Raw genomic sequence first — 20,315 nt, 5'->3', positions numbered from 1 at the left:
CTTCCAAAGCAAAATAAAGTGAATTTATGACTCCTGCTCTGGTTCTAAATAAACAGACCAGTTTTTGTACCCAACCCAGGTTTCCTCATTAGCAAATTTAACACTTGCAAAACTCGAAGTCCGGAGTCAGGCAGATAACAAGCATTCAGAGATACTAGCAGTTACTACAGTAAGAAATATTATACAACTATATCATTTTTACTAGCTATACTTTGCTAAACCCAGGAAAACTTCTGCAGACCCTTAAACACCTGTGATAACTGTAACCTCTTCTAATGCCTAAATCCTTACATAAAATTTCCAGTACTTTTAAAATTCCTCAATTTCAATATTCCTGACATAAGCATTAATTTTTTTTTCATTGATGTTATTTCTTTGTTTCCAACTACTTATGCTCCATGGCATCCTTCTTTCTCATAAGTCTGTAATAGTTTTGAATAATTTTCCACTTCCAACAACAAAATTTTCTGAAGATTGCAAAATTTATTTATGAGACACCTATAAAAGAATATTTTAAGTATTTACTTGTTGATTATAACCTTGATAATTGGGAACAATAGGTGTCAATAAAATGGAATCCCATTTATGGACCACTTCTTGGAATGTATAACTTTAAGTCTTGTCCTTTGCCCAAACTTTATGTGTGTCAATGGGTGGAATGGGCGAACCAAAATCAAGTAGGAGGAACCAAAAGGATTTTAAAACTCCATGGTAGAGTCGGGTGTGGTGTGCATGCCTTTAATCCCTGCACTTGGGAGGCAGAGGTAGGAGGATCACCATGAGTTCAAGCCCACCCTGACACTACATAATGAATTCTAGGTCAGCCTGAGCTAGAGTGAGACCCTACCTTAAAAAAAGAAAAAAAAAGAAAAAACCTCTATGATAGAATTAAAATTATCATCAAATAGACTATGACAATTGTCATATATGTATGTCAAATATGACTATTTTGTTAATAGTTATTCATTTATTTAGTATGCGCATGCCATATGCACATGTGAAGATCACAAGACAACATTGGATCAATCCTCACCTTGTATGTCATTTGAGGCAGGGTCCCTCATTTTTCATTGAAGACACTGTCTCTCATTGTTCAACTCCCACCTTTCCATCTTCCTTTTCTCTGTAGGCACACTGAAATTAGAGAAACCCAGCACGGTTTCTTTTTTGTTCCCCCCACTGGGGCTTGGGGCTCCAAATTCAGGTACTCAGAATTACAAAGCAAGCAGTTTCTCCACTGAGCTATCTCCCAAGCCCAACTGTTACTATTGAGACATGAAAAATTTCTTTATGGGTTGCCTTAATTCCACAGTGTGTATTAATCTTCCCTGCTCTGTGCACAAACCATTTTTTGAAACATGTAAATAAGTACTTTTAAAAAATATTTTATTTATTTATTTGAGGTGGGGGGGGGAGAGAGAGAGACTGAATGGGTACATCAGGGCCTACAGCCCCTGCAAACGAACTCCAGGTGCATGTACCACTTTGTGCATCTGGCTTATGTGGGTCCTGGGGAATCAAACCTGGGTCCTTTGACTTTGCAGGCAAGTGCCATAACCACATCCCACCAGCCCCTATTTTTTATTTATACAAAGTCTTATTGTGCTTAAACATTGGGGTTTTTCTGGGTTTTTTTGTTTGTTTGTTTTAGATATGGACATACTTAGTGTATAAACAACATATGTTGGTACCATACTTTCCCTCATGCCCTCCCCTTTTTAGAAGAGCCCCTCCTTATTGGATGAGGTCAACCCCATGGGGGTTGTAGGTTATGCATTGTGGGGGCAGCATTCACTTATGGTGGAGAGGCAATGTCTCTGTGCATAATGTCCCAACTTGTGACTCTAACAATCATTCTGCTCCCTCTTCCACAAAATTTCCTGAGCTATGCTGGGAGCATTTTTAGTCTGCTTCAGTGATGGGCACTATGGAGCCTCTGGATCTCTGCTTTGGTAGGAGTTGAGTGTCCTCAGAGTCTATCATCTCCTTCACCCTTGTGCTAATATCAGGTTCACCAAGAAAGCAAAACTCTTGCTCATTTCCCCAATTCCTCTATGGTTTCAGATGGGGCCGGGGTGAAGTGCACTGGGTCATTTATCTCCTCAGGTCCCCTAACCATTTGGAAGAGAGAAGCAGATTCTCCAACAGAGAGTAAAGTCAGCACCGGTTAAATGGGATTATCATTCTCTAAGGGATAATTCAAAGGGTGGGGCTGGAGAGATGGCTTAGTGGTTAAGTGCTTGCCTGTGAGGCTGAAGGACCCCAGTTCAAGGCTCGATTCCCCAGAACCCACATTAGCCAGATGCACAAAGGGGTGCACGCATCTGGAGTTTGTTTGCAGAGGCTGGGGGCTCTGGCACTCCCATTCTCTTTCTGTCTATCTCTCTTCTCAATCTCTTTTTTTTTTTAATTTTTTTATTTGGGAGCAACAGACACAGAGAGAAAGACAGATAGAGGGAGAGAGAGAGAATGGGCACGCCAGGGCTTCCAGCCTCTGCAAACGAATTCCAGATGCGTGTGCCCCCTTGTGCATCTGGCTAACGTGGGACCTGGGGAACCGAGCCTCGAACCGGGGTCCTTAGGCTTCACAGGCAAGCGCTTAACCGCTAAGCCATCTCTCCAGCCCTTTCTGTCTGTTTGCTTGCAAATAAAATAAAATATTTTTTTTAAAAAAAGTTACACTCCACAATGCATGACCCATTTTCATTAACAAGGAGGGTCTAATGGGAGGGGGTAGATCACAGATGAGCCTAAATAATGGTACCAAACTGCCTGTATTTACTGAAAAGAAAGCTAATAAATTAAATTTAAAAAAAAGAAGTTACAGAAAAATTATTTAAAAAAAAAAAAGAATTCAAAGGGTGTAAATGCTCTTATAGCCCAAGATTAGTGGGAGCTTGAAATTGGAAAGCAAAATCATTACCTGCATATGATTCTCACTTATTTCCCAGTTCAGATGTGGGTTCCTTTCCACTGAGTGGATCTGTTAGCCAATCCAAGAGCAGTTGATTATCCACTGTGGCTGTGTGCCACTATTGCACTTGTGTGAGTATCATGTCAGGTTGTTGGCTTCTGAGTTGCTAAGATTTTGAGTTGCTCAAAGAGATGTTGGCTACTTTCCCCCTCAGGCCCGTAGCTCATATAGGGCTTTCCAGCGCTAGATGGGCTAACTTTCTGGGGACTGGCTCTCATCTGGATTCCAATCAGGTCTATTCATGGTCCATGACAACAGCCTATGGTGTCTTCAGCAGTAAGGTGTTACCATTAACCTCTGACAGAAGTCTGTCTTGTTTGTTTTGGGAAATCAACAGCTCATGGAGTTAACTGCATGTTGGTATAGGTCAGCACCAAGGGAAAAGAAAAAAGAAAAAAAGAAAAACAGGAGAAATTTAAGGTTAGGTTTCATCTCACCACCTCCAAGGCCCTTTGATTCAGGTGCTCCCTCTAAGGTCCTGTTGAGGGTTTCACCTTTTAGTCTAGCTTCCAGGATATAAGATTCTAGGGTACCAATTCAATTTGGGTACAGTTTTGTGTCCCACCCTCCCCCACTCACCCTTCCCCCATTTTGTTAGTAGATTGTTTTTTTTTATTGTTTAGGTTTTTGAGTTCTTTGTAGATTCTAGATATTAGGCTTCTGTCAGTGGTATAGCTGGTGAAGATATTCTCCCATTCAGTGAGTAATATATTGGCTCTGCTTATGAGATCCCTTTGGTTGAGTGCTTGTTTAATTTCCTCAGCTACTAAGGTTTTCTTCAGGAAGTCTTTTTCCAGTCCTATATTACAGAGCATGCCTCCTAATTTTTCTTCCAGTAGTTCAAGAGATTCATGTCTTATGTTGAGATCTTTAATCCATTTGGACTTGATTTGTGTGTATGGAGAAATGAGTGGGTCTAATTTCATTTTTCCACATATGTTCTTCCAATTTGAAGATGCTATCTCTTCTCCAGTCAACATTATTGGCACCTTTGTCAGAGATCAAGTAGCTGTAGTTACTTTATCTAAGTATTCTATCCATTGGTTTATGTTTTTAATCCAAGTACCATGATGTTTTTGTCACTATGGCTTTGTAATATAGCTTTAGATCAGGTAGGGTGATACCTCCAGAGGTTGTGTTTTTTTTTTTGTTGTTTGGTTTTGTTTTTTCCCTGAGTATATGTTTAGATATACAAGGCCTGTTTCCATTCCATATGAATTTTGAGATCATTTTTCCAATCTCTGAGAAGAATGATGCTGATATGTTTATTGGTACTGTGTTAAATCTGTACATTGCTTTTGGTAGAATCGCCATTCTCACAATATTAATTCTATCTATCCAGGAGAATGGGAGGTCTTTCCATCTTCTCAAGTCCTCCTCAATTTCTTCCTTGAGGTTTTTTAATGTTTTCATTATATAGGTCTATCTCATCCTTTGTTAGTGCTATTCCAAGGTATTTAATTATTTGTTGCTATTGCTATTGAAAATGGGACAACCTCATTTATTTCTTTCTCTGTATATTTGCCCTTTGCACATAGAAAAGCTACTGATTTATGTGCATTGATTTTGTATCCTGCTGCTTTATTGAAGGAATTAATCACCTTTAGAAGTTTTAAGATGGAGACTTTTGGGTCACTTATGTACAGGACCATGTCATCTGCAAATAGGGCTAACTTGACTTCTTCCTTTGCAATTCAAGTCCCCCCCTTTTTTAAAAAAAATTTCTCTTGCTTTATTGCTTGGGCTAGTACTTCTAGTTCTATGTTGAAGAGCAATGGTGAGAGTGGACACCCCTGTCTTGTTCCCCATCTCCTTTGGAACATTTTGAGTCTTTCCCCATTAAGTATTATTTGGGCTTAAGGTGCTTTATATATGGCCTTAATTGTGTTGAGATAGAGTCCTTCCATGCCTGTTCTTTCCAGTGTTTTGATCGTGAAGTGGTGTTGTATTTTGTCAAAGAACTTCTTTGCATCAATTAAGATGATCGTGTGGTTCTTATGGTTAAGTTTATTTATGTGGTATATTATGTTGACCAATCTTCATATGTTGAACCACTCCTATATCCCTTGGATAAAGCCTACTTGGTCAAGTTAGCTAATGCTTTTCATGTTTTGTTGAATTTGGTTTGCAAGGATTTTGTTCAGGATATTTGCATCTATGTTTATCAGGGATATAGGCCTATAGTTTTCTTTCCTTGTTACATCTGTCTGGTTTTGGTATAAGGGTGATGCTAGCTTCATAAAAGGAGTTGGAGAGGATTCCCTGGTCTCTGATTATGTGAAACAGTTTGAGAAAATATGATTTTAGTTCTTCAATGAAGATATGATAGAATTCAGCAGAGAAGACATGTGGTACTGGACTTTTCTTTTGGGGAGGTTCTTGATTACCATTTTTCAAACTCCATGGATGTGTTAGGCTTGTTTAGGAGATGAATCTGCTCTGGGTTTAGTTTTGGTAGGTGGTATGTGTCTAGGAATTCATCCATTTCTTCCTGATTATTCAATTTTGTGGAGTAGAGATTTTGAAAGCAAGCCTTGATGATTCTTCCAATTTTGTTGATGTCTGTTGTGATCTCTCCTTTTTCATTTCTGATTTTCTTAATTTGAGACGTCTATTTTTTAATGCTTGAATAAATTGGCCTGTGGTTTGTCATCTTGTTTACATTTTCAAAGAACAAGATCTTTCATTTTATCGATTTTAAAATTGTTTTCTTAGTTTCCAATTCATTATTTTCTGTACTAATATTGATTATTTCTTTACATCTGGAACTCTTTGGGTTGTTCTTTTTTTTTTTTTTCTCCAGTGCCTTTATATTGACAGTTAGGTTATAAATTTTGGAGTACTTTATCTTCTGAAGGCATTTAGTGCTACAGATTTTCCCCTTAGGCTGCCTTCATTGTGTTCCATAAGTTTTGGTAGGTCGTGTTCTCATTATCTTTCAATTCTAGGAATTTTACAATTTCTTTTTCTTCTTTTAAAAAATTTCTTCCATGACTCATTCATTGTTTAAAAATGTGTTGTTTAGCCAGGTGTGGTAGCACACACCTTTAATCCCAGCACTTGGGAGGCAGAAGTAGGAGGATCACCATGAGTTTGAGGCCACCCTGAGAATACATAGTGAATTCCAGGTCAGCCTGGGCTAGAGTGAGACTCTACCTTGAAGAAAAAAAAAGTGTGTCGTTTGGTTTCTTCTGTGAATTCCCTGAAGTATTCTCTAGAGGTTTGGCTTTGTGTTCATATGATCATAGAGTTGACTTTTTTCATGGAAAGTTTTCCTTTCACCATCTTTTATAAGGGATACTTTTGCTGGGTAGAGTAGCTTGGGTTGGAAGCCATAGTTTTTTATACTTTGAAATGTTCCATTCCAGGCCTTTCTAGCTATCAGAGTTTCCATTGAGAAGTATGATGTATTTTTTTAAATTATTTATTTATTTATTTGATAGTGACAGGCACAGAAAGAAAAACAGATAGAGGGAGAGAGAGAGAATGGGCGCGCCAGGGCTTCCAGCCTCTGCAAACAAACTCCAGACACGTGCGCCCCTTTGTGCATCTAGCTAACATGGGACCTGGGGAACCGAGCTTCCAACCAGGGTCCTTAGGCTTCACAGGCAAGTGCCTAACTGCTAAGCCATCTCTCCAGCCCAATGTGATGTATTTTTGATGAGATTGCCTTTGTATGTAGTGAGTTGTTTCTCTTTTGCTGCTTTTAACCCTCTCTGTTTTTATTGTTAAGAGTTTTAACTATGATGTGCCTTGGAGAGTTTCTTCTTTGTTCCTGTCTGTTTGGCGTTCTGTGGGCTTCTTGTTTCTGGATGGGCCTGTCTTTAGAGAGATTTTGAAATGTTCTTAAATAGTTTTGTTGAACATGTTTTCTATGCCTGTAGCCTGGATTTTGTCTCCTTCTGATATAATCATGATCCAGATGTTTGGTTATTTTAGGGTGTCCCACAGTTTCCTTATGTTCTGTTCACTTGATTTTTTCAACTTAGTGAAGTTTTTGGCCTCTCAATCAATTTCTTCTCTCTTGTCTGCCAGGTCAGAGGTTCTGTCTTCCATATTTTCTCTGTTGATGAGGGGTTCTAGAGATACTTTTAGAATTTCTATTTGATTTTCTTTTCTGTTATGTTATTTTGTATTGTATCTATCTCTTTTTTGAGACACAATTTCAGTTCAAGTTCTGATTTTCTTTTTTTTTTTAATATTTTTTAAAATTTATTAGAGACAGAAAGAAGGAGAGAGAGAGAGAGAGAAAGTGAGAATGAGCATGCCAGGGCCTCTAACCACTGCAAATGAACTTCAGATGCATGAGCCACCATGTGCATCTGGCTTATGTGGGACCTGGAAAATCAAACCTGGGTCCTTAGGCTTCACAGGAATGCACCTTAACCATTAAGCCATTTCTCCAGCCCAAATTCTGATTATCTTGATGCTTCCTAGAATTCATTCTTGCATTTGATTAAGTCTTCATTAAGCTTAATCAACTGGTTGTTGTGATCTTCCATTTTTTGACTCACCTTCAATTCATTCATAACCCTTTTGAGGATTCTAACATTTTCTTCAATCAAGTTAAGCCTACTGCCAAAAGCTGAATTCTCTAAGAGACGATTCTGTTCAATTTTGTTGATAGGATTGTTGGTTCTTTGATGCTTTACTTCTAGTTCAGTGATCCTTTTGATCAGGGTCTCATTGGTTGTTGTGTTTTCATTTGGGGAATGAATTTCTGTTGAGTTCTCTATGATTTCATTGGAGGCATCCATTGTAGGAGTAGTCATCCTTGGTGGAGATCTCTCGGTTTTCTGACTTTTCTTTTTTGCATTGTTATCTATCCATTTTAGGGGGACTAATTTATTGAAGAGGGAGCAAGTTTTTTGTCTTTGTTCCATGCACCCTCTGACTCAGATGAACAAGGATGTTGGTATCTAGTGGCCAGTCAGGATATCAGAGCAAAAGGCCTGATTCCACAGTCCACCCAGGGATTAGCCCCTCCCCCACCATGCAAGGCATAGTGGGACCTACCAGGAGCAGGGAACTGGGAGAAGACAGAGAACAGGGGTTTGGCCTACTCACTCCTTACTGTGCCTGCCTGCCCACCCTCTTGCACGGGGTACCTGGACCAGTGAGCTGAGAGGAGCCAGAAACAGGATCTGCCCGCCAGCACACAGTCTAGCACAGGGAACCCAGACCAGGGAGCTGGGAGGAGCTGGCCTACTCACTCTGTGCTGTGTCACCGGCCTGCTGCACAAAGCATTTTGCTCACTTTAAAGTTTCTGGGGCTAGAGAGATGGCTCATCAGTTAAGGAGCTTCTCTGCAAAGCCTAAGGTTGGAGATTTGACTCCCCAATACCTATGTAAAGTAAGATGTACATGGTAGCAGATGTTTGGAGTTTGTTTTCAGTGGCTAGAGACCCTGGTATACCCTCTCTCTCTCTCTCTCTCTGTCTCTCTCTCTCTCTCAAATAAATAAGAAAATAAAATATTTTTAAGTTTCTGGTCCATCTCCAATTAGTTTTCAGCTGGCCTCTTCCTCTCCCCTTTAGGGTCTTCCAGCTGGGGCTCAGCCTTGTCCACTGTCCCTGCCCAGAAGGACGCAGCAGACCTTGCAAACACAGTGCTATGCTCCACATAGTCCCCAAACAGCTCCCTGGCTTTTCATCAACGGGTGTTATTTTAATTTTTTTTCCATTTTTAGACCTGCTGTTCTGACTTTGACTTTAATGGCTCTTTATTAATGAGCAGCTGTTCATGGTTGACTACAGATCATGAAGTCCCATTCATTTCCTAATCAAGTTAAACAAAGACTTGCAGCTCACAGAGTGACAGCTTTGAACAGATATGTTTGAAAGCATAAGGATTTTTTGATAATTTTAATGAATTGTTATATTGCTCTTTCTACTAGAGAATTTTATTTGCTTTCAAAATAATAAACTTTAGTATTCTGGAAGATTAATTTTTTTAATATTGAAAAGTGCCATTTAATAGATAAGGTCAATTGTATAATAAACCAATCAGCCTGGAGCACTTTATTATTATTATTATTCCTATGTTACCAAGTGAAAGTCAACTTTCTAAAAAGCATTTAAGAATATTCCATCATAATTATTATAAAAATCAACAGTGATTTTTACTACTAATACAGGTAAACCTAGAGAATTAAGAACAATTTTATAAATTAAACAAATTTCTTCAGAGGAGACCTAGATAGAAGTTTAGAAAAATACCACATTTTGTTTCAATTTGTTTTGTTCTTACCAGAAGTGGATTAAAATGAAAAGAGGGATAAATTCTTATCTTATATACTAGCACTGGGCTAATACCACATTCTTATCAAAGTGATATTCTGGTTCACATTGATCTGAACATCTGAGTCTAAAGCCTTTTACCATTTCCAAGTGCAGATGTGTTAATATTCATACAACTGTGATAAAACTGCAGCACATTCTGTTTTGTATGTGGGACACAGACTTAGAAATAACGTTGAACTCAGGATGGAAGACTTCTTCCCTCAACTACATGCAGCATGCTGTATTACAGCTGTGACTTTCAACACGTTTAAACCTTAGCTTTTCATCTGCCGATTTCCTTAATAAATCCTACATTGGGATTTATTTTCAAATTAAATGTCATAATTTAAGTTAAAAATGCATTGCAAGCAGCAGTGAAATCAATGAAAGCTTCCAGGCACAGATGCTTATTATCTTCATGTTCAGTAGAACCTTCTTGAACCCCCCTGCAGGGAATAATGCTTTCCAAGGAAACTGAGATGGATTTACCTTTAGCAACCAGAAATGGACATGCTTGCCAGGAGCACATTTAAGGAACACTTTGAAGCAGCAGCGTGAATTCTGCCCACACCTGGCCTCCTCTTCCCTTTGTTTTAAAGATAGGGGGAAAGAACAGCTGTGAGGTCTGAAGCACTGCTACCCTGTCCCTGGCTGTCCAGACTTTTTTCTCACTACTCATGGGTTTCCCCCTTATCTATCATATTAAAACCACTGCTGAATTTTGTCCACCCTGCCTGCGTCCATCAATGCAGCAACGCAGTTTATCAGAATGCTCCTGTCATTAGCATTGCATATGACTTTTTATTCTAACTCAGTTCAGTACTTTGCTATCTGATAGGTATTTTTAAATTACACCCTTCTTCATGATAACTATCCTCACCAAAATACAGATACTCAATTACCATTGCCCATCAATTCAAATTTACTGGGGAGATTAGGGATTGATTATTACAATTAAAGATTTAATTTATTTCTAACTTTTGTTTCGTGATATCCTTCTGAACTGCTCTAGCCCTTGAGAATAGTGGATATAGCAGAAATTCGTGTAAAAGCTGTTTGTCTAGGTATAGTGTACATGTGATATGGTGAAAACTACTCATTTCACAGTACAACATGTATTTTATAGTACTTACTTAAAGTTAAATCTTTCACAAGTGCAAATTAAATTCACATTACAACCATACAAGAAATATTCAGTTGAAAAACTTAATACATTTGTATCTTTTCTTCCTAGGAAGGATTTGCATACATAAAGGATCTTCTGCCTAAACAGAAAAATTTTTCTAAAGAAAAAAATTATTGATTTGATTCCTGGACTCCGGCTGAGGTAGGAGGATCATTGTGCTTTCAAGTCAGGCTTGGGACTACAGAGTGAGTTCTAGGTCAGTCTAGGCTAGAGTGAGACCATACCTTTAAAAAACAGAAAGAAAGAAAGAAAGAAAGAAAGAAAGAAAGAAAGAAAGAAAGAAAGAAAGAAAGAAAAGAAAAGAAAAGAAAAGAAAAAGTCATTGAAAATGTTCTATACATGTAGCCAGACAGACTCATAAATATCTTGCCCAAAAGAAATTATTTTCTCTTCTTATAGGCACAGATCCCATTGCTACAGCAACCATAACTAGTTGTTCTATAACTGGGTGTAAATTTTATACACTGTTATTTCAAACATTAAAGCTGTAAATCAGAATAAAGTGCAGCTTCTGTAACATTTTGGAAAGATTTCTTTCTCTGAAAAATCTGGTGGAGGAAAAGTTCAAACATACTGCTTATTAACTGATTTACTTAAACAGGTATTCTACCCACATGGATACACTGTATGCCAAATTCAACTCAAAAGAACACATAACCTTCAGCCTAAAGGAGTTTGTAATAAAGTCAGCATTCCTGTGCTGACAGCTTTCCTGGTTCATCATAACTAAGCCTACCACCTGTGAAACTCTATTTGTGGACCACATATATGGGGCCATTAGTCCTTAAATACTTAATGAAGAGATGGGTACTTTCCATATTTTGTAGGAGAAGAAATTGAAAAGAAAGAAAACTAAAAATATGGTCAAAGACATAAAGATGGCAAAATATGAAACCAGAATTTGGACAGAGACATGTTTTACTAAAATCAGACACTGCCCTAAACTTAAAGGAAATGAGAGAAAACCAAATGGTGTCTGTTAGGCCTGGAATTTGCCTAGATTCCAAAATCAGTTGCCCATTCATAGCTCTGTGAATAATGGCATTTTTGTAATCTTTTTTTTTTTTTTTGAAATTCAGAAACATTTTATGGAATAAAAGGATGTTACTCTCCAAAGTTATCAAAGATGCAGAAATACTGTGATATTCCACATACTGGATAAGGCTTAGAGTCCAGGACAGATTTATGCCATGTGAACAAGTGGGGATCTTAAAGAATATTAAAGTTCATTATAATCCCAATGGTTTATCTTATTTAATTCCTATATCATAGTTATTTAATATTTATATCAAGTAAATAATCCATAGGAATACTCTGTATTATATTTGCCACCATACGAGTTCAAATTTTATTTTATTTATTTATTTTCATTTTTATTATTAATTAGTTTTGTATTTAGCAAATACAGTCAGTTTCAGGTCATCCGTGACCTGCCCCCTCCCCTTGGCCCCTCCTTGTTGAGGTATATGGGTCATGCATTGTAGAGTTAGCCCACAGTTATGGGTAAGATAAATATCTCTGCATATCATGACCCAACATGTGGCTCTGACATTCTTCCCACCCCCTCTTCTGCAAAATTTCCCTGAGCCATGTTGAGTTCATTTTTGGTCTGCTTCATTGAAGAGGTGTTGGGGGCTTCTGGGGCTCTGGCTCTCTGATTTGGTAGGAGTTGATTTTTCTCTGTGTTGATCTCCTCCCCCCTTGTGCTGGTATCTGGTTCATCAGGAAAACAGCACCCTTTCTTGTTTTGCCAATTTTTCTTAGTTTCAGCTGGGGCCCTTTTGAGGTATGATGGGGTAGCTCTCTCCTTAGAATTTTTGTTAATCTTTTTAAATTTCAAGTATCAATATGTGGATAAGGAGACAATAAATAACCTCATAGAGTTATGATAAGGGGAGTCATATATTCCACTCAGAATTGTGCATTGCATTTAAAAAGCATGTGACCAGGCTTTATTTCATCATTACATTTTTAAGTTATTTATTTATTTGTGTGTGTGTGTGTGTGTTTGTGTATCTGTGTGTACACACATGTATACACGCTAGGGTCTCTTGCCATTGCAAATGAATGTCATTCTGGCTTTATGTGTGTGTTTGGGGAATTTAATCCAGACTGGAAGTCTTTATAAGCAAGTGCTTTGAGCCACTGAGTCATCTTTCCAGCCCCCATTTCATCATTATTATCATCAGTTGTAGAGGTATTGTAAATAGCATTTTAGGGAATAAAGAAATGAGGCTTAGTGTCTAATTAAGTCTATTGTGAATGTTCACACAGAGGTCCAAGCTATGCACTATAGAATACATCCTTGACTCACTTCTACAACCCAGGATTCTCAGGAAGAGCAAGAGGATCTTGAGTTCAAGGCCAGCCTAGGCTCCATCTGTTGAGAGCTGTAGCTGCTCTTTGACCATGAGGACTGAAGCTGTTTTTGGATCTCCAGGAACAGAGGCCTTATCATATGGCCTTGGAAAATAGTCTTCAGACACAGAGGCATCTGTGGAGCAGACTTTAGGCATGTAGGCACTGTCTAGAAAGTTTTGTTTTCTGTGTATAAGCTTGTGCTTGCCTGAATAAATCTGAGTCCTTGATCAGAATATAGACTTGGTCTTCTTCTTTGTGTCTCTTGTCTCTCATCCAGGTTAATGTCCCCTTGGGTTCTTGTTAAACTCCCCACTGGCCAGGGCAAATGGCACCCAACATGGGGCTAGAGGTACAAAGTGTGACCTGGACGTTGCTCTAGTGGACGGCAGTCCCCCCCATTGGATCGCCACCTCATTGGTGAGTGAAGATCCATTGACTAACAAATGGAGTGGACCTGACCCTGTATTAATATGGGGATGAGGATCTGTTTGTATTTTTTCACAGAAAGAAAATGGAGCCAGATGATTGCCAGAATGTTTGGTGCAGCATGCAGGCCATGAGATCAAACAAGAGGACACTGCTGATCCTGATGATATGGTGTCATCTACATCTTGCTTACAGTGACCTCTACTGGACCTATGTTCCTGATCCTCCTATATTACATCCAGTGACTTGGGAGAAAAAAGAAATCATAGTTCTAGTCAATAACACTCGGTTGCTAAGTATGTCATCTAGTAAAAATATAGAATTACATCAAATAATTATGAGTTCATATTCAGGGCATGGTCTAGGTATTCCACTATGCATTTATAAGACTAGCATAGTGGGATGTTTTAAAATAAAGGAAAGAATTACTGTAAAGCATGTACAAGAGCATGTACAAAGTATGAAGAAGATAAAGCAGGTTCAAACAAGCAGAATTTCTATTTGGCTTCCCTATGGAAATCAAGTTACAGGGGATAGTCCACCAGAGGACTTTATTCCCTGTAAAGGAAATAGACCTTGGTTCAATAAATCTATACATTGGAGCAAATGTGTAGGGAAAAAATTTATCAGGTATAATGTTTCTGGATCTACTAGATATGTTAAGGACTGGTCAAGATCAGCAGGCTTTATAGAGAGTAAAACTGAATGGGTTAATGATTGGGCTACTGGACTGTCCTCAGGATTGTGGTGGTCAGACAATGGATATCAGCAAACTTATGTGTGGAAAATTGCTGCTGCTATGGGAGGTATCAAGGTTACAGCTGATAGCAATGATTTAAATAGCCTTCAAAAGGGAACTGTTATGGCCTGTGTTACACCACCTTATGCCCTGATGTTAGGGAATATAAATATTACTTGGTATCATGTGTCTGAGGAAATGTTTAATGTTATCTGTGATAATTGTAGTCTGTCCAATAGTATTTCTCATGATACTGGAACTGTAATGATTGTCAAACAACCTGCATTTGTTATGATTCCTGTTAATCTTTCAAAGCCTTGGTATTCAAATTCTAGAGGAGGTTAAAAATAGTTTAAGTAGACAAAAGAGAGTTGTAGGTTTAGTTATTGCTGGGATTGTTGCATTTATTACATTATTAGCTTCTATTACTACTGCTGTTGTTGCTCTTACACAAGAAGTTCATACTGCACACTTTGTTAATAATCTAGCTAAAAACATTTCTGTTGCTTTGGAAACTCAAGTTACCATAGTCAAGAAATTAGAAGAAAAAAAATTGCTTTATTTGGTGTAGTGACCTATTTAGGAGAACAAATTCAAGGAATGATGATTAGAGCTTGATTGGAATGCCATGCAGATTATCAATGGATCTGCATCACCTCTAAAACTTACAATGCTAGTTATGAAGATTGGGTAAAGGTCAAAATGCACTTGGAAGGAATTTGGCGCCATGATAACCTTTCATTAGATTTGGTTAATTTACATTCAGAAATTTTAGCTATACAAAACGGTCATCTTGATTTTGATGCCACTAAGGCTGCTAATGATTTACTTGCTGCAATTAAGTCTCTGTTGCCTGGTTGGGACCCTCTAAGTTCCTGGATAGGCAGCTTTGCAGCTGTGGTAGTTTGCCTTCTGCTTCTCTTATGCCTATTGCCTATTTTCTTTAAGTGTCTAATTAAGTCTATTGTGAATGTTCACACAGAGGTCCAAGCTATGCACTATAGAATACATCCTTGACTCCCCTCCTTTAGGAGCTGCATAGGACTCAGACCTATGATATCGGCTCACAATAAAGTGAGTATGATATGGGCACCAACATGGGTGCGAGGCAAAGCACAAGGGAAGGTCCCTTTCTGACCGCTTCTGAATTCCCTGAGAGAAAGACCTGACCTGCATGGAGGTTGCTACCACACTTATTATGAGCATATAGGCCCTGCTGCCCCTCCCCAAAAGGTACCAAGGGCCAAGATTGTGGGACAAAAAAAATGACAGCCCACAGGAAGAGTCAGGTCAATACTCCCCCAGTTGGTTAAAAGCCCACCACTGAATAGCGGGTTTCCCCCTCTTTTGTATAAAAGAAGGGAGGAGATGTTAGTAGCTGTAGCTGCTCTTTGACCATGAGAATTGAAGCTGTTTTTGGATCTCCGGGCACAGAGGCCTTATCGTATGGCCTTGGCAAACAGTCTTCAGACACAGAGGCATCTGTGGAGCAGACTTTAGGCACGTAGGCACTGTCTAGAAAGATTTATTTTCTGTATATAAGCTTGTGCTTGCCTGAATTAATCTGAGACCTTGATCAGAATATAGACTTGGTCTCCTTCTTTGTGTCTCTTGTCTCCCATCCAGGTTAATGTCCCCTTGGGTCCTTGTTAAACTCCCCACTAGCTGGGGCATCCATCCAGAGATTCTCTTTCCAAACAAACCCATGAACTTCAACAAAATAAATAAAGAGATAAACAGATGAAATATCCAGAAGTTATTGTAAAGATCAGGTGAAAGAAAAAAAAACCTTTTTTTAAAACTGGAAGATGTGTATTTAAATATTTTATTTATTATTATTATTATATGTGTATATATATATAAGTACATATATGTACATATATATACATATAATAATATTTTATTTATTATTTATTAATAAAATATTTTATTATATATATGTATATATGTACTTTAGGGCCTCTTGGCATTGCAAGACACATGCATTCTTTTGCATCTGGCTTAAAGTGGGTACTGGCTGGATTCCAGTGAGGAAAGATGACAGACTTTGTAAGTATGTCCCTTTACCCACTCAGCCGTCATACCAGCCCTAGGTGAAGGGACTTTTAGGAAAGATCAGCACATAGGACAAAATAGAAAGATTTTTGCTTGTTACAAGAAATACAGAAAACTCCCATTAGTACCCTCGTGTTTTCTGTTCATTCCATTGACCAAAATGAGAATATTGTTTTCATATCCTAGACAGAACAGTACTGAGTAGGAAAAAAAAGTATTTTAGAGATTTAGACAGCAGTTTCTAAGACAGTGATGTCAGAGAAAAATTACTTAAAAGGAAAGCATTAAGAGAAAGTGAAAAGACACATAGATAGTTGCCAGCAAATCTTTCAAAAACGTAGGCTTATGTTTCAAAATTTACCTTTCAATATTTCAAAATAGAAACAAGAAAATAATTCAACACCCTCATATTCTCTCAGAAATCATTCCTTGGAGGTAGGAAAAGAATACCTGAGTTCAATCAAGTGAAACAGCATTTGATTTTTTTTTTTTTTAACAAAAATAAGTCAAAGCAAAAAGTTTAGGAAAAAAGAAAATGACTTCCACATGGATGAAGATTATGTGAAGCTATATTGCCTTCCAGTTCCTAAAAATTCAGCATTAAAAAAACTGTAGTTGTAACAGTTATCTTCTTCTCATAGCTGGGACAAAACACCTGACCAGAAGCAGCCCATGGCAGAAAGGAGTTATTGAAGTATACGGTTTCGAGAAGGTTCATCATGGCAGGGGAAGAATGGCAAGAACAGACAGTAGAGCGTCAAATCTTGTCAGGCCAGCTGTGAGGAGTCAGCAGGAGTGAGATGACCTGTGAACAATAAGTAGGGCCACAGTAATCAACCCCAAGGCCTACCCTCAGTGACATACCTGCTCCAGCAAGACTCCACCTTCCAAAGTCTCCGCTGCCTAGGGATCAAGTAAGAGGCTTCATCACAAGCACATGCGGCTATGGGGACATTTTGCATTCAAACCACCACAGTAGCTAAGTTGTAATTGATTTTGAATAATCTGTTATTAAAATATACCATGACAATTCTAGAAAGTACTTCAAAAGAAGACAGCTTGAAGCCTGAAGCAGTTTAATTGGCAGCTTTCTAATAAAAGTCTGTGGCTAAGAAGAAAACTTTCAGAAATTCCATTTACTGTCAAGTACCTTCCATCAGAAAACCCCTTCATTAAACATCTATAGAAATTTTTTGACCAAAAATTTCCTGTGGATTAGATAAAAACTTTGAGTGGGAAATATAACCAGAGGGTGCCAATTTTGGGGCTTTCACAATGTTCTGATGTGAGAAATATGTGTTTTCCAAAACTCAAATGTAAGGATGTGTTCTTTAGGTGCTAAAATTGCAAACCCTGGGAATTTAATTTTTGAACACAAAGAAAATATCATAGAATAGAAAGCAAACAGAATTTGCCTTAGAAAACTTGGATTTGGTCTCAACATGGAATGGGAGTGTATTAGATTTCATTCCATATTGACATCTTAGAACCAGGAATTTCTCACCCTGTCAAGGTAGGAGCAGAGGGGAGTTTGAAAGTGATTATATACCAGCAGTGTATGATTGGGTGCCCATAATGCTCTTTGGTCATAGCGAGTGTTGCAGTCAGGTTCGCATTGCTGGCAGACATCACCAGATCAAGAGCAGTTTGTGGGACAAAGAAAGGTTTAATTTGTCTTACAGACTTGAGAAGAAGCTCCATAATGGCAGAGGAAAACGATGGCATGACCAGAAGGTAGACATAACCTCCTCGCCACCATCAGGTGGACAACAGCAACAGGAGAGTGTGCCAAGCCCTAGCAAGGAGAAACTGGCTAAAATACCTATAAGCCCACCCCCAACAATACACTGCCACCTGGAGGAGTTAATTCCCAAATCTCCATCAGCTGGGAACCTAGCATTCAGATTGCCTAAGTTTATGGTGGACATCTGAATTCTGCCACTGGCCCCCATAAACTGATAACTACACCTCATGTAAAATGCAATGCATCCATCCAACTTTAAAAGTACCCATAGTTTTTCTCAATCCTGATGATGTTCAAACATTCCCATAGTCTGAGACCTCTTTTTTTAAAAAAGAATTTTATTTACAATAAAACAGTATCAATTGTTGAAACATATAAACATGTACTTTTTATTTATACAAAGTCTTAGTGTTGCTTAAACATTTTTTTTATTAGATATGGACATACTTAGTATATAAACAACATATGTTGGTATCATTGTTTTCCTCATTCCTGCCCCTTTTCCGAAGAGGCCTTCCTTTGTTGGGGTTGCAGGTCAACCCCATGGGGATTGGACTTGGCTGCTACCACCTGCTAAGGCCACTTACTCTCTGTTCCGTTCCTTACAACTCAGATGCAAGTCCATTATGTGCCTCATACCTCAGGGACACCTATTAAACTTTCCATATGTCAAATGAAAATTCTTTTCTCTTGACTTGACATTAGAAGCTGCTGCTTCCCCTTTGAAAAGGAGCCCAGCAGCACAATCAACGGCAACAACCTGCCCTTTAAAACTCTACCTTTAATCATCTATTCTCTTAAGCTACCTATTTGGTGCCCCATTTGGTGGAGGGGGTTACAGCACTGAATTTAGAGAAGACTGACCTCTGGAACTTTTCTATCCAGAAGTGGACAAACTGTCTCTTGGAGCAGAAAGGCATGAGAGCTAGCTCCTGCTATGCCCATCCCAGGAGTAGGCTAACTGCCTTTAGCAGCAGCCTGAGGAAAAAAGAAACTGACGTTTAGTTTAAGCCATTAGTGAACCTGCTGCATCTGCATACTGCTGCTCTCATGTCACTGTGAATGTGGCTTCCTGTCTACATACAGGCACTCACCGACACTTTCATCAAAAAGCAAAATTCCAGTCATATGTGAACATGCATGGAGGGTAAGGCACTTGATCTTGAATACTCCTTAAACATTTGTGAAAGGAAGTGATTTAGCAGTATGACCTGCTAGACTCTGCTGATCCAGAACACATATATCCTCTGATCACAAGAGCAGCCACATTAAGCCCACTTGTTGCCTTCAACAGATTAGTGGGCCCATAGTTACTGGCCTCATTGTCTTTTTTCCAAAAAAAATTTCCATACATCTCACTGAACTTTTTTGTTGGTTTATTTTTATTTATTTATTTGAGAGTGACAGACAGAGAGAGAAAGAGGCAGAGAGAGAGAGAAAGAGAGAGAGAGAAAGAGAGAGAGAGAGAATGAGAATGGGTACACCACGGCCTCTAGCCACTGCAAACGAACTCCAGACATATGCATCCCCTTGTGCATCTGGATTATGTGGATCCTGGGGAATCGAGCCTCGAACTGGGGTCCTTAGGCTTCACAGGCAAGTGCTTAACCACTAAGCCATCTCCCCAGCCCCACCTCATTATCTTTTAATGTTATGATCAGTACTTATTACACATGAATGTTTTCTCTGAGCCAAGAGTCCAACCAGGCCTCTGAGGAAATGAGCATAGAGCTCATCGTAAGTTCAGTTAGTATCTCTAAGCTTTGCTTGTCAATATTGGTCATATGTGCTGTTCAGTTTAAAGGTAGACAAGGCAGAGGAAACCTAGTCACATTGCTTTATGCACGCAAATTACCCAGTTGTAAGACTAACAATAGCGCAAGTTACAGCAATATCACAAAAACTCTTTGTAAGGTCCATAAGAAATGTTCCCACAAGGGCTGGAGTGATGGCTTAGTGCTTACGGCACTTGCCTGCAAAGCCAAAGGTCCCAGGTTCAATTCCCCAGGACCCATATAAGCCAGATGCACAAGATGGTGCACACACCTGGAGTTCATTTGCAGGGGCTGGAAGCCCTGGTGTGCCCATTCTCTCTCTCTATGTGCCCCCCTTTCCCTACCTCTTTCCCTACCTTTCAAATTAATAAATAATAAAATAGTTAAAAAGAAATATTTTCCCAAATCTTTCCCATAGTTCATTCCCACACAGTTTCTTCTTATAATTCATACCCACAAATTTAGAAAAACAAAGTTACACCTTTGTTTGGTACTCATCATTGTACTTTGTCTTAGCCAAAACTTTACTTTCCATGTCTGGTGAAAGCTGCATTCCGGTGACTGACAGAACAAGCCCAAGCCCCTCAGCATGCTGCCCTCCCCACAGCCCTGTCTCCTCCCGCCCCATCGGTCACATTTGGTGCTTCTTTAACACCCACCTGCTTGCTGATTCCTCTGCCATCCCAGCTTCATTAGCGTAAGCAGTAACTAAGCATCCACTAGGGCTGAGCATTTGGTGAGATGACAAGGAAAAGTCTGACAATCCTGCCTTTG

This window comes from Jaculus jaculus, chromosome 2 (genome assembly GCF_020740685.1).
Source record: "Jaculus jaculus isolate mJacJac1 chromosome 2, mJacJac1.mat.Y.cur, whole genome shotgun sequence".
Taxonomy (NCBI): Eukaryota; Metazoa; Chordata; class Mammalia; order Rodentia; family Dipodidae; genus Jaculus; species Jaculus jaculus.
This window is presented reverse-complemented; position numbering follows the sequence as displayed.